Genomic DNA, 12,137 nt, shown 5'->3' on the forward strand with positions numbered 1-12,137 from the left:
TCAACTGGCTCCTCTGTCACGACGTCCCCTGAATGCCCATCTGCTTGCCTGCTATCCGCGGCCCGCTAACTGTCTAAAGTACACCGGACTGTTAGCTTAAGAGGCCCATCGGACAAATTCTTTGGCCACTATATCTATTTTGGCCTGGACCCTTTCACCACACGGAGCCCTGCTGATCCACCACGACTGGTCTGCCGACGTTACTACTGACTTCTTCCGTCGCGACGTCCCTCTCAGGCCCTTCTGCTAGCTTGCTATCCCCGGCCCGCTAGCTACCTGAATCGCCATATCTCCGACCCGCCTGAGCCACTCACTGGACCCTTATGATCACTCGGCTACGCATGCCTGTCTCTAATGTGAATATTACTTGTCCATTGCTGTTTTGTTGAGTAATATTGTTGAGTAACTACCTCAGCCTTATTTCACTGTAGAGCCTCTAGCTCAATACGTCTTAGATAACCCTTTAGTTTCACCTCCCAACTAACACATGCAGTGACCTCATCTGGTTTAAATAATGTTTCTAGAGACAATATCTCTTTCATCGTCACTCAATGCATAGGTTTTCCTCAACTGTTTTCACATCCTACCATACCATTGTTTGTACATTATGCCTTGAATCTATTCTATCGTGCCCAGAAACCTGCTCCCTTTACTCTCTGTTCCGAACGTACTAGATGACCAGTTCTTACAGCCTTTAGCAGTACCCTTATCCTACTCTTCCTCTGTTCCTCTGGTGATGTAAAGGTTCATCCATGCCCTGCAGCTAGCTCCACTCCCACTCCCCAGGCACTCTCATTTGTTGACTTCTGTAACCGTTAAAGCCTTGGTTTCATGCATGTTAACATTAGAAGCCTCCTCCCTAAGTTTCTTTTATTCACTGCTTTAGCACACTCTGCCAATCCGGATGTCCTAGCCGTGTCTGAATCCTGGCTTAGGAAGACCATCAAAAACCCTGAAATTTCCATCCCTAACTATAACATCTTCCGTCAAGATAGAACTGCCAAAGGGGGAGGAGTTGCAGTCTACTGCAGAGATAGCCTGCAAAGTAATGTCATACTTTCCAGGTCCATACCCAAACAGTTCGAACTACTAATTTTGAAAATTACTCTCTCCAGAAATAAGTCTCTCACTGTTGCCGTCTGCTACCGACCCCCCTCAGCTCCCAGCTGTGCCCTGGACACCATTTGTGAATTGATCGCCCCCCATCTAGCTTCAGAGTTTGTTCTGTTAGGTGACCTAAACTGGGATATGCTTAACACCCCGGCAGTCCTACAATCTAAGCTAGATGCCCTCAATCTCACACAAATCATCAAGGAACCCACCAGGTACAACCCTAACTCTGTAAACAAGGACACCCTCATAGACGTCATCCTGACCAACTGGCCCTCCAAATACACCTCCGCTGTCTTCAACCAGGATCTCAGCGATCACTGCCTCATTGCCTGTATCCGCTACGGAGCCGCAGTCAAACGACCACCCCTCATCACTGTCAAACACTCCCTAAAACACTTCTGTGAGCAGGCCTTTCTAATCGACCTGGCCCGGGTATCCTGGAAGGACATTGACCTCATCCCGTCTGTTGAGGATGCCTAGTCATTCTTTATAAGTAACTTCCTCACCATTTTAGATAAGCATGCTCCGTTCAAAAAATGCAGAACTAAGAACAGATACAGCCCTTGGTTCACTCCAGACCTGACTGCCCTCGACCAGCACAAAAACATCCTGTGGCGGACTGCAATAGCATCGAATAGTCCCCGCGAAATGCAACTGTTCAGGGAAGTCAGGAACCAATACACGCAGTCAGTCAGGAAAGCTAAGGCCAGCTTCTTCAGGCAGAAGTTTGCATCCTGTAACTCCAACTCCAAAAAGTTCTGGGACACTGTGAAGTCCATGGAGAACAAGAGCACCTCCTCCCAGCTGCCCACTGCACTGAGGCTAGGTAACACGGTCACCATCGATAAATCCATGATTATCGAAAACTTCAACAAGCATTTCTCAACGGCTGGCCATGCCTTCCGCCTGGCTACTCCAACCTCGGCCAACAGCTCCGCCCCCCCCGCAGCTCCTCGCCCAAGCCTCTCCAGGTTCTCCTTTACCCAAATCCAGATAGCAGATGTTCTGAAAGAGCTGCAAAACCTGGACCCGTACATATCAGCTTGGCTTGACAATCTGGACCCTCTATTTCTGAAACTATCCGCCGCCATTGTTGCAACCCCTATTACCAGCCTGTTCAACCTCTCTTTCATATCGTCTGAGATCCCCAAGGATTGGAAAGCTACCGCAGTCATCCCCCTCTTCAAAGGGGGAGACACCCTGGACCCAAACTGTTACAGACCTATATCCATCCTGCCCTGCCTATCTAAGGCCTTCGAAAGCCAAGTCAACAAACAGGTCACTGACCATCTCGAATCCCACCGTACCTTCTCCGCTGTGCAATCTGGTTTCCGAGCCGGTCACGGGTGCACGTCAGCCACACTCAAGGTACTAAACGAGATCATAACCGCCATCGATAAAAGACAGTACTGTGCGGCCATCTTCATCGACCTGGCCAAGGCTTTCGACTCTGTCAATCACCATATTCTTATTGGCAGACTCAGTAGCCTCGGTTTTTCAGATGACTGCCTTGCCTGGTTCACCAATTACTTTGCAGACAGAGTTCAGTGTGTCAAATCGGAGTGCATGCTGTCCGGTCCTCTGGCAGTCTCTGTGGGGGTGCCACAGGGTTCAATTCTCGGGCCGACTCTTTTCTCTGTATATATCAATGATGTTGCTCCTGCTGCGGGCGATTCCCTGATCCACCTCTACGCAGACGACACCATTCTATATACTTCCGGCCCGTCCTTGGACACTGTGCTATCTAACCTCCAAACGAGCTTCATTGCCTTACAACACTCCTTCCGTGGCCTCCAACTGCTCTTAAACGCTAGTAAAACCAAATGCATGCTTTTCAACCGATCGCTGCCTGCACCCGCATGCCCGACTAGCATCACCATCCTGGATGGTTCCGACCTTGAATATGTGGACATCTATAAGTACCTAGGTGTCTGGCTAGACTGTAAACTCTCCTTCCAGACTCATATCAAACTTCTCCAATCGAAAATCAAATCAAGAGTCGGCCTTCTATTCCGCAACAAAGCCTCCTTCACTCACACCGCCAAACTTACCCTAGCAAAACTGACTATCCTACCGATCCTCGACTTCGGCGATGTCATCTACAAAATTGCTTCCAACACTCTACTCAGCAAACTGGATGCAGTTTATCACAGTGCCATCCGTTTTGTCACTAAAGCACCTTATACCACCCACCACTGCGACTTGTATGCTCTAGTCAGCTGGCCCTCGCTACATATTCGTCGCCAGACCCACTGGCTCCAGGTCATCTACAAGTCCATGCTAGGTAAAGCTCCACCTTATCTCAGTTCACTGGTCACGATGGCAACACCCATCCGTAGCACGCGCTCCAGCAGGTGTATCTCACTGATCATCCCTAAAGCCAACACCTCATTTGGCCGCCTTTCGTTCCAGTACTCTGCTGCCTGTGACTGGAACGAATTGCAAAAATCGCTGAAGTTGGAGACTTTTATCTCCCTCACCAACTTCAAATGTGCTATCTGAGCAGCTAACCGATCGCTGCAGCAGTACATAGTCTATTGGTAAATAGCCCATCCATTTTCACCTACCTCATCCCCATACTGTTTTTATTTATTTATTTTTCTGCTCTTTTGCACACCAATATCTCTACCTGTACATGACCATCTGACCATTTATCACTCCAGTGTTAATCTGCAAAATTGTAATTATTCGCCTACCTCCTCATGCCTTTTGCACACAATGTATATAGACTCCCCTTTTTTTCTACTGTGTTATTGACTTGTTAATTGTTTACTCCATGTGTAACTCTGTGTTGTCTGTTCACACTGCTATGCTTTATCTTGGCCAGGTCGCAGTTGCAAATGAGAACTTATTCTCAACTAGCCTACCTGGTTAAATAAAGGTGAAATAAAAAATAAAATAAAAATAAATATTCCAAAGATTTTGGACACTACGTTTAGTGACAATGGGTTTTCCAACTGGCCATTGCAGAGTTGTCAACTTCCTCCCAAAATTGGAAATAAAAATATTCATTATGCTGCATAACGGAATGTATTGTCATTAAAATAGCATGATTATCCCCAACATTCCCGCCACTCCCATCCAATTTATGTTTCAGATCTGGTTATTCAGCACCATTATTTTTAATTTATCAGCGTCAAATTATTGTGTTCTATGCATTTATTAGTAGGTCAACACCCCAGTTAATTCTATCACCACAGACAACTCCTACCATAGCACTAGGACCACCCTTTACAAGTCCCTCCACCAACACCAGAACTCTGTGACCAGCTCCCTTCCCTAATTGATTCTATTTTATTCCATTATATTGTCTTTAAATCATTACTATACAGGCTGTAATGAAATAACACCATATATAGATTCTACAGACCGTAGTGAGTAATCCCAACCCCACATTTACTTTGACACCTAGAATAGTTTTCTCTCTGTAAAACAACATGTACACTGAGTATACAAAACATTAAGAACACCTGCTCTTTCCATGACATTCCTACACGGACTGAGTTGACCTTGCATCTTTATGGATATTTTAGTTCAGTATTTGCACTGTCTCTATGCACACTCACACACACACTGTCACTCCAACACACACTCACTCCATAAATTGCTCACTCACGCATAATATGCACATACATTTACACTGACTCTACACACCCACACACACACTCACATACAAGCTGCTGTTACTCTGTTTATCTTATATCCTTTTGCCTAGTCACCTTGCCCCTATACATATCTACCTTCATCACTCCAGTATCCCAGTATCCCTGCACATGTACATATGGTTTTTCAATATTTGCTGTATATAGTATGCTTACTTACTGTAAATACTTCATTGTGAATTTCATATTTCTTATTCATTTTTTTAATTTTTTTTCCTAGTAATACATTGTCATTGATTATTGCATTGTTGGGCTTTGAGTTAGCAAGAAAGGCATTTCACTGTACATGTGCATGTTACATAACTTTAAATACAGACTAACTACGTGAATCTAGGTGAAAGCTATGATCCCTTATTGATGTCACTTGTTACATCCACTTCAATCAGTGTAGATAAAGGGGAGGAGAAATTAAATAAGGACTTTTAAGCCTTGAGACAATTGAGACATGGTTTGTGTGCCATTCAAAAGGTAAAAGGGCAAGACAAAATATTTAAGAGCCTTTGAACAGGGTATGGCACCGGTTTGTGTCAAGAACTCCAATGCTGCTGGGTTTTTCACGCTCAACAGTTTCATGTGTGTATCAAGAAAATGGCAAGGTATGGCAACTGCTTGGCATCCGAACGCAAGGTGCTACAGAGGGTAGTGCGTACGGCCCAGTACAAGGTAAAGTCAACATTTGTTGTATTCGGTGCATGTCAAAATCAAATCAAATTGTATTAGTCACATGCGCCGAATAAAACAGGTGTAGACCTTAGTAAAAATCTTACTTACCAGCCTCTAATCGACAGTGCAGATTCAAAAATTAGAGATATTAGATAAGAAATTAGAATGTCAGTAGTATGTGTGGCCTCCACGTGCCTGCATGACCTCCCTACAACGCCTGGGCATGCTCCTGATGAGGTGGCGGATGGTCTCCGGAGGGATCTCCTCCCAGACCTGGACTAAAGCATCCGCCAACTCCTGGACAGTCTGTGGTGCAACGTGGCGTTGATGGATGGAGCGAGACATGATGTCCCAGATGTGCTCAATTAGATTCAGGTCTGGGGAACAGGCGAGCCAGTCCATAGCATCACTGCCTTCCTCTTGCAGGAACTGCTGACACACTCCAGCCACATGAGGTCTAGCATTGTCTTGCATTAGGAGGAACCCAGGGCCAACCGCACCAGCATATGGTCTCACAAGGGGTCTGAGGATCTCATCTCGGTACCTAATGGCAGTCAGGCTACCTCTGGCGAGCACATGGGGAGCTGTGCGGCCCCCCAAAGAAATGCCACCCCACACCATGACTGACCCACCGCCAAACCGGTCATGCTGGAGGATGTTGCAGGCAGCAGAACGTTCTCCACGGCGTCTCCAGACTCTGTGACGTCTGTCATGTGCTCAGTGTGAACCTGCACGTCTGTCATGTGCTCAGTGTGAACCTGCTTTCATCTGTGAAGAGCACAGGGTGCCAGTGGCGAATTTGCCAATCTTGATGTTCTCTGGCAAATGAAAAACATCCTGCACGGTGTTGGGCTGTAAGCACAACCCCCACCTGTGGACTTCAGGCCCTCATGGAGTCTGTTTCTGACCGTTTGAGCAGACACATGCACATTTGTGGCCTGCTGGAGGTCATTTTGCAGGGCTCTGGCAGTGCTCCTCCTTGCACAAAGGCGGAGGTAGCGGTCCTGCTGCTGGGTTGTTGCCCTCCTACGGCCTCCTCCATGTCTCCTGATGTACTGGCCTGTCTCCTGGTAGCGCCTCCATGTTCTGGACACTACGCTGACAGACACAGCAAACCTTCTTGCCACAGCTCGCATTGATGTGCCATACTGGATGAGCTGCACTACCTGAGCCACTTGTGTGGGTTGTAGACTCCGTCTCATGCTACCACTAGTGTGAAAGCACCGCCAGCATTCAAAAGTGACCAAAACATCAGCCAGGAAGCATAGGAACTGAGAAGTGGTCTGTGGTCCCCACCTGCAGAACCACTCCTTTATTGGGGGTGTCTTGCTAATTGCCTGTAATTTCCACCCGTTGTCTATTCCATTTGCACAACAGCATGTGAAATTTATTGTCAATCAGTGTTGCTTCCTAAGTGGACAGTTTGATTTCACAGAAGTGTGATTGACTTGGAGTTACAGTGTGTTGTTTAAGTGTTCCCTTTATTTTTTTGAGCAGTGTATTTTACCTTGGAACATGTTTTAAAACCCACATTTAATGTAAATGTCAATTCAATTTGAACAAATATGAATCGTTGTTCATGTTTACACAATTTTCCATATCATGAATAAATACAGGTAATGATACTTCTACTATTACGTGGGAAACTTTTATTTTTTAACATTTTCGAAATTCCGTGCTCTGTCTTAGTGTTGCTGACGAGACGATGGTTCAAAAAGCGCGACAGCTATTTCATTCCGGGAGGTTTGCCCCATTTTCGATCCAGTTCTAGAAGGCTACCCAAGCTCACTGCACAGTGGAGGTAAGCATGCTATTTAGAACAGTTATTTTGCACATGGTAACTTTGAATAAAAACGGCTTTACTTACTTGCACTTTCTACTTATAAAGTAACTTGTGTAGGCTCTACTAGCTAGCTATCTAGCATTTCGTCACTCACAGCTTTCCTCACCACCCCCCTGCTAACTAGCAAGCTACCTGCATCGTTTTCTTAGAGAAGATGCAGGCCCGACAACATAACTGTCAGGGCACCGTCATCTCCTCCTCGGTTGAAAACAAGCTTGCTTATCTTATTGAGCTAAAACCTTATTATTGGAGGAGGCTAGTTAACTAGCTACGTTAGCTGAGTCGTAAACCATCTCTGGCTAAGTCAACAAGCTTCCGTGCGCTGACTTTGACAGCGTGAGGTCACACCACCCATTCAACAGCAATGTGTACCTATTAAATCTTTATAAATTAATGGCTCATTTTAATACATGGTACATTAAATATTCTGTTGTCGGCCACAGCGGAAGGACCCGCCCGGCATCACCGCAATATGATAGTGGCATCACAGACAGAACTGGTAAGAAGGGTTAGTTATTGAATCGATAAGGCCCCCCGAGGGGGTGTGGTATATGGCCAATAAACCACGGCTAAGGGCTTTTCTAAAGCACGAGGCAACGGTGAGTATATTGGCCATTTACCCCTCCCAGGTCCCATATTGATATTATAAACTGGATACCAACTTAATTAGAGCAGTAAAAATACATGTTTTGTCATACCCGTGATATACCACAACTGTCAGTCAATCGGCATTCAGGGCTCGAACCACCATTATAAACTGGGAGGGTCGAGCCCTGAATGCTGATTGGCTGACAGCCGTGGTATATCAGACCATATACCATGGGTATGCCAAACCATTTATTTTTACGGCTCTAATTACTTTGGTAACCAGTTTATAATAGCAATAAGCCACCCCAGGGTCTGTGGTATATGGCCAATATACCACGGCTAAGGGCTGTGTCCCAGCCCTTAGCCATCTCCGGCTTTATTACTTAAATATATTTGGTGGAATGGCATTGAACAAATTACCAGTGTGTTGTGAATAACATTAGCAACAATAGTGGAATGGTGGGTCGCCTTCAAAATAAAAGTCCCCATTGAAACTGATACTAATGGAAAAATTGCTGATACGTGCCACAATTGGACTAGATCATGTTTAGGGCTGACTCCATTTCGTCAACTGGTCGATTGTTTGGTCAATAGGCTGTTGGTCGGCCGAGATTTCTTTAGTTGAGCAGCCATATTCATTTTTCATGGTGTACAAGACACCTGTCTGTTTTGCGACAGTCTGTGGACTAATCCATTGTGTAGGCCATGGGGATGGCACACTCCATCACTTTAAGACATGTGATACTGAAATTGTATATGGTTATATTATGGGAAAATAATTGTGCAACACTAATAAATCAAATTTTATTTTATAACATGCACGTTCTCCCGCGTTGGATATGGTTGCTGTCCATGGTTCTGAAACAATCTTCGGTGCGCCGTAGAATTGGTGCCTGACCCTTTGTTGCAATGTGCATAATAGCAAAAATAACCAGCATATTGGGATTGAGAACAATGTGGGTTGCCTTAAGCCCTATTTGGACACGATTCATTTTACTGGGGGTGATAGATTATTGTAATTATCTGCCCAAACACCACATCTCTAATTTTATTCCCGTCCGAATCTGCCATGTCAGTAATTTGTACATGGCAGGAGAGTAACCGTTCCAGCCAGAGTGACCTACTGTTTGGTGAACTCCAAGGTCCTCTGATAATACTAGTCCCATGTGAATCGACATCCCTGTGTTTTCAGAGAAATGTCTGAGTTTGGCAGGTGTTGCTCACGGTTTGAGCAAGAGAACAATAACTGATTTGATAAATTGAATGAAGTGCTACACAGCCTATATATAAAGGGCCTACGTGTATTAACGTACACAGTGAATGCTTTTGTTCATATGTTTTGTGTGTATGAATTGAATATTGCCAAATGCACCAGTAAAAAATATGATGGCTATTTAATGTAACCCTTGCTGTTAATAGATTGCAAAGCAGCTTAAAACAGACTTAAACGTTTGGAAATGATAAGTTCACATCCATAGCCTAAAAATGCAGTGCAAGTGCACTGTTTAGCTCACATCTGAAGGCTTGGGGGCATTTAGGACGTCTACTGCAGATCGCTAAAATATCCTAAAGGTTATGATCACACATTTTCAATTTAAATGTTATGGCGACACTATACCAAAGATGGTTTAGATACTTAAGAACCAAGTACTGATTATGATTTTTTAATGCTTATACCGATTATTGGAGGACCAAAAAAAGCAGATACCGATTAATCGTCTGATTTATTATTTAAAATATATGTATTTTAAAATTAACACTTTAAAAAAAAATTAATAAAATCTATTTAGTTCCAAATAAATAATGACACATGTTCAATTTGGTTTAAATAATGCAAAAACACAGTATTGGAGAAGAAAGTGCAATATGTGCCATGTAAAAAAAGCCAAATTTAAGTTCCTTGCTCAGAACATGAGAACATATGAAAGCTGGTGGTTCAATATTCCCAGTTAAGAAGTTTTAGGTTGTAGTTATTGTAGGACTATTTCTCACTATACCATTTGTATTTCATATACCTTTGACTATTGGATGTTCTTATAGGTACTTTAGTATTTCCAGCCTAATCTCGGGAGTTGATAGGCTTGAAGTCATAAACAGAGCTGTGCATCAAGCATTGTTAAGAGCTGCTGGAAAACATAGTAAATTGCTGTTTGAATGAATGCTTACGAGCCTGCTTCTGCCTACCACCGCTCAGTCAGACTGCTCTATCAAAGACTTAATTATAATATAATAAACACAGAAATACAAGCCATCGAACAGGTGGCAACCCTAAGTCTAAAGTTTGCTGTTACATTGCACAACCTTCAATGTTCTGTCATAATTATGTAAAATTCTGGTGCCTCTCGCCCGACACGTTGTCTCTGTGAATGGTTCTTACTATCCGGACTCCTTGGAATGTCCCTACCCCATTTACATGTTAAATGGTGAGGGTTTGGGTTAGGTTAAGGTGAGGTGGCTAGCACTCGTGATGGAAATGAGGGTGGCAAAATGTGAATTTGGACCCGTCACTGACTAGTGACAAGCCATACATCAAAATTGTTGGCCTCCTGAGTGGTGCAGCGGTCTAAGGCACTGCATCTCAGTGCTAGAGGTGTCACTACAGACCAAGGTTCGATCCTGGACTGTATCACAACTGGCTGTGATTGGGAGTCTCATAGAGCGGCGCACAATTGGCCCAGTGTTGTCCGGATTAGGGTTTGGTCGGTGTAGGCTGTCATTGTAAAATAAGAATTTGTTCTTAACTGACTTGCATAGTTAAATTAAGGTTGAATAGACTTCGCAAAGAGCTAATTTAACACCAGATTTTGCGGGCTTCACTAAAGGGCTGTAACGTTAACATAACCACAGAGTTGAATGGCACTTGCTTTACATTTGGGCATAGCATCCATTGTTTGAGCTGGCAAGCTTTTAGCTACTCGGCACTCCCGTAGAAGCAGTAACAGTTTGGTTCACAGTAGTTCTCTACTCTCCGACTGGTGTAGTTGCATTGGGTGATCGTGTCCAGTCTTGTTATAGCGCCATGGTAAAATAGGCTAATTGCCATGTAAAGAGCGCCCTCTTCAAACAAATAATGAAATGCAAAAAAAAAAAGTCTAATTTGTGTTTTCCCCGCATCTTATATCGGTCCTTTTCGGTGGATTAAATGATGACGCAAATACATCCGTAAAAGGCTAATATCGGGCAAAGTATTTAATTTATTTATGTTTTTTTATTTTTTTATTTGATTTATTTTATTATATACAGTTTTTTAAATAATATCGGTCAACTGATAAATCGGTTGGGCTTTAATAAACAGAAATGGGTATTTTCTAAGCCCATCGACCCACCACCACCCACTTCCCTTTATAGCTGATGCACATTGTATTTCTATTGAAGGTTGCCAGTTTGGGGGTGGCTTGACATTAAACTGCTCCAACCAGAAGACTTTTAAACACTGAAGTTCCTCCTGGCATGTCTGTGTTTTACATTCTTGTTTTTGTTTTGCATTCTTGATGGGATCCAAAACAAGGTTGAGGTCATCACTGGTGTCACCAGAGGGAATGAGTAGGGCTGTTGCGGTGACTGTATTACCACCACATCGGCAGTCCATGAGTCATGACCGCAGTAAAACTCCACGTGACCGTTGAGTCATAGTAATCTCCTTTTATGCACTCTGGACATACTTTGGTAGTACTCAACTTGCTAATGACCATCAGGTCCTAATGGCTTGGTACTCAGGGCTCTATTGTCCCTCGAACCACTCTAACATCAATGCAAATGAAATCGATAATTACATGAAACACTTATCAAAACATTATCCTGCTTTTAAAACTCACAATGTGGTGATCAATTTGAAGAAAGAAGTTCACCAGCAGGTTGAAACTGAGTGTAAAACATGGTTGTTGTGGATGTTTCAAAGCCTAACACAACAGACAGCGATTTCTAAGGTGGTGATTCATTCAAAACACCATACACATATTAGAGCTAATGCATAGGCTTATGAGCCTAAGCCTGGGGGGGAAAAAACGTAATTATGACTATGCCTTTTACAATACAGTCGTGACCAAAAGTTTTGAGAATGACACAAATATTAATTTCCACAAAGTTTGCTGCTTCAGTGTCTTTAGATATTTTAGTCAGATGTTACTGTGGAACACTGAAGTATAATTACAAGCATACAAGTGTCAAAGGCTTTTATTGACAATTACATGAAGTTGATGCAAAGAGTCAATATTTGCAGTGTTGACTCTTATTTTTCAAGACCTCTGCAATCCGCCCTGGCATACTGT

General features: G+C 43.6%; 1 protein-coding gene across 1 annotated transcript in view; it reads left to right on the top strand.

Moving 5' to 3' along the window:
• The first annotated feature begins 7,142 nt into the window (after positions 1 to 7,142).
• The window catches only part of LOC135544727 (spectrin alpha chain, non-erythrocytic 1-like), a 55,114-nt gene continuing 50,119 nt past the window's right edge, over positions 7,143 to 12,137 (top strand). The window contains exon 1 of the mRNA XM_064972581.1: positions 7,143 to 7,239. The gene's annotated coding sequence lies outside the window, so the exon portion shown is untranslated. The remainder of the gene's footprint in view (positions 7,240 to 12,137) is intronic.

Source organism: Oncorhynchus masou, chromosome 8 (genome assembly GCF_036934945.1).
Source record: "Oncorhynchus masou masou isolate Uvic2021 chromosome 8, UVic_Omas_1.1, whole genome shotgun sequence".
Taxonomy (NCBI): domain Eukaryota; kingdom Metazoa; phylum Chordata; class Actinopteri; order Salmoniformes; family Salmonidae; genus Oncorhynchus; species Oncorhynchus masou.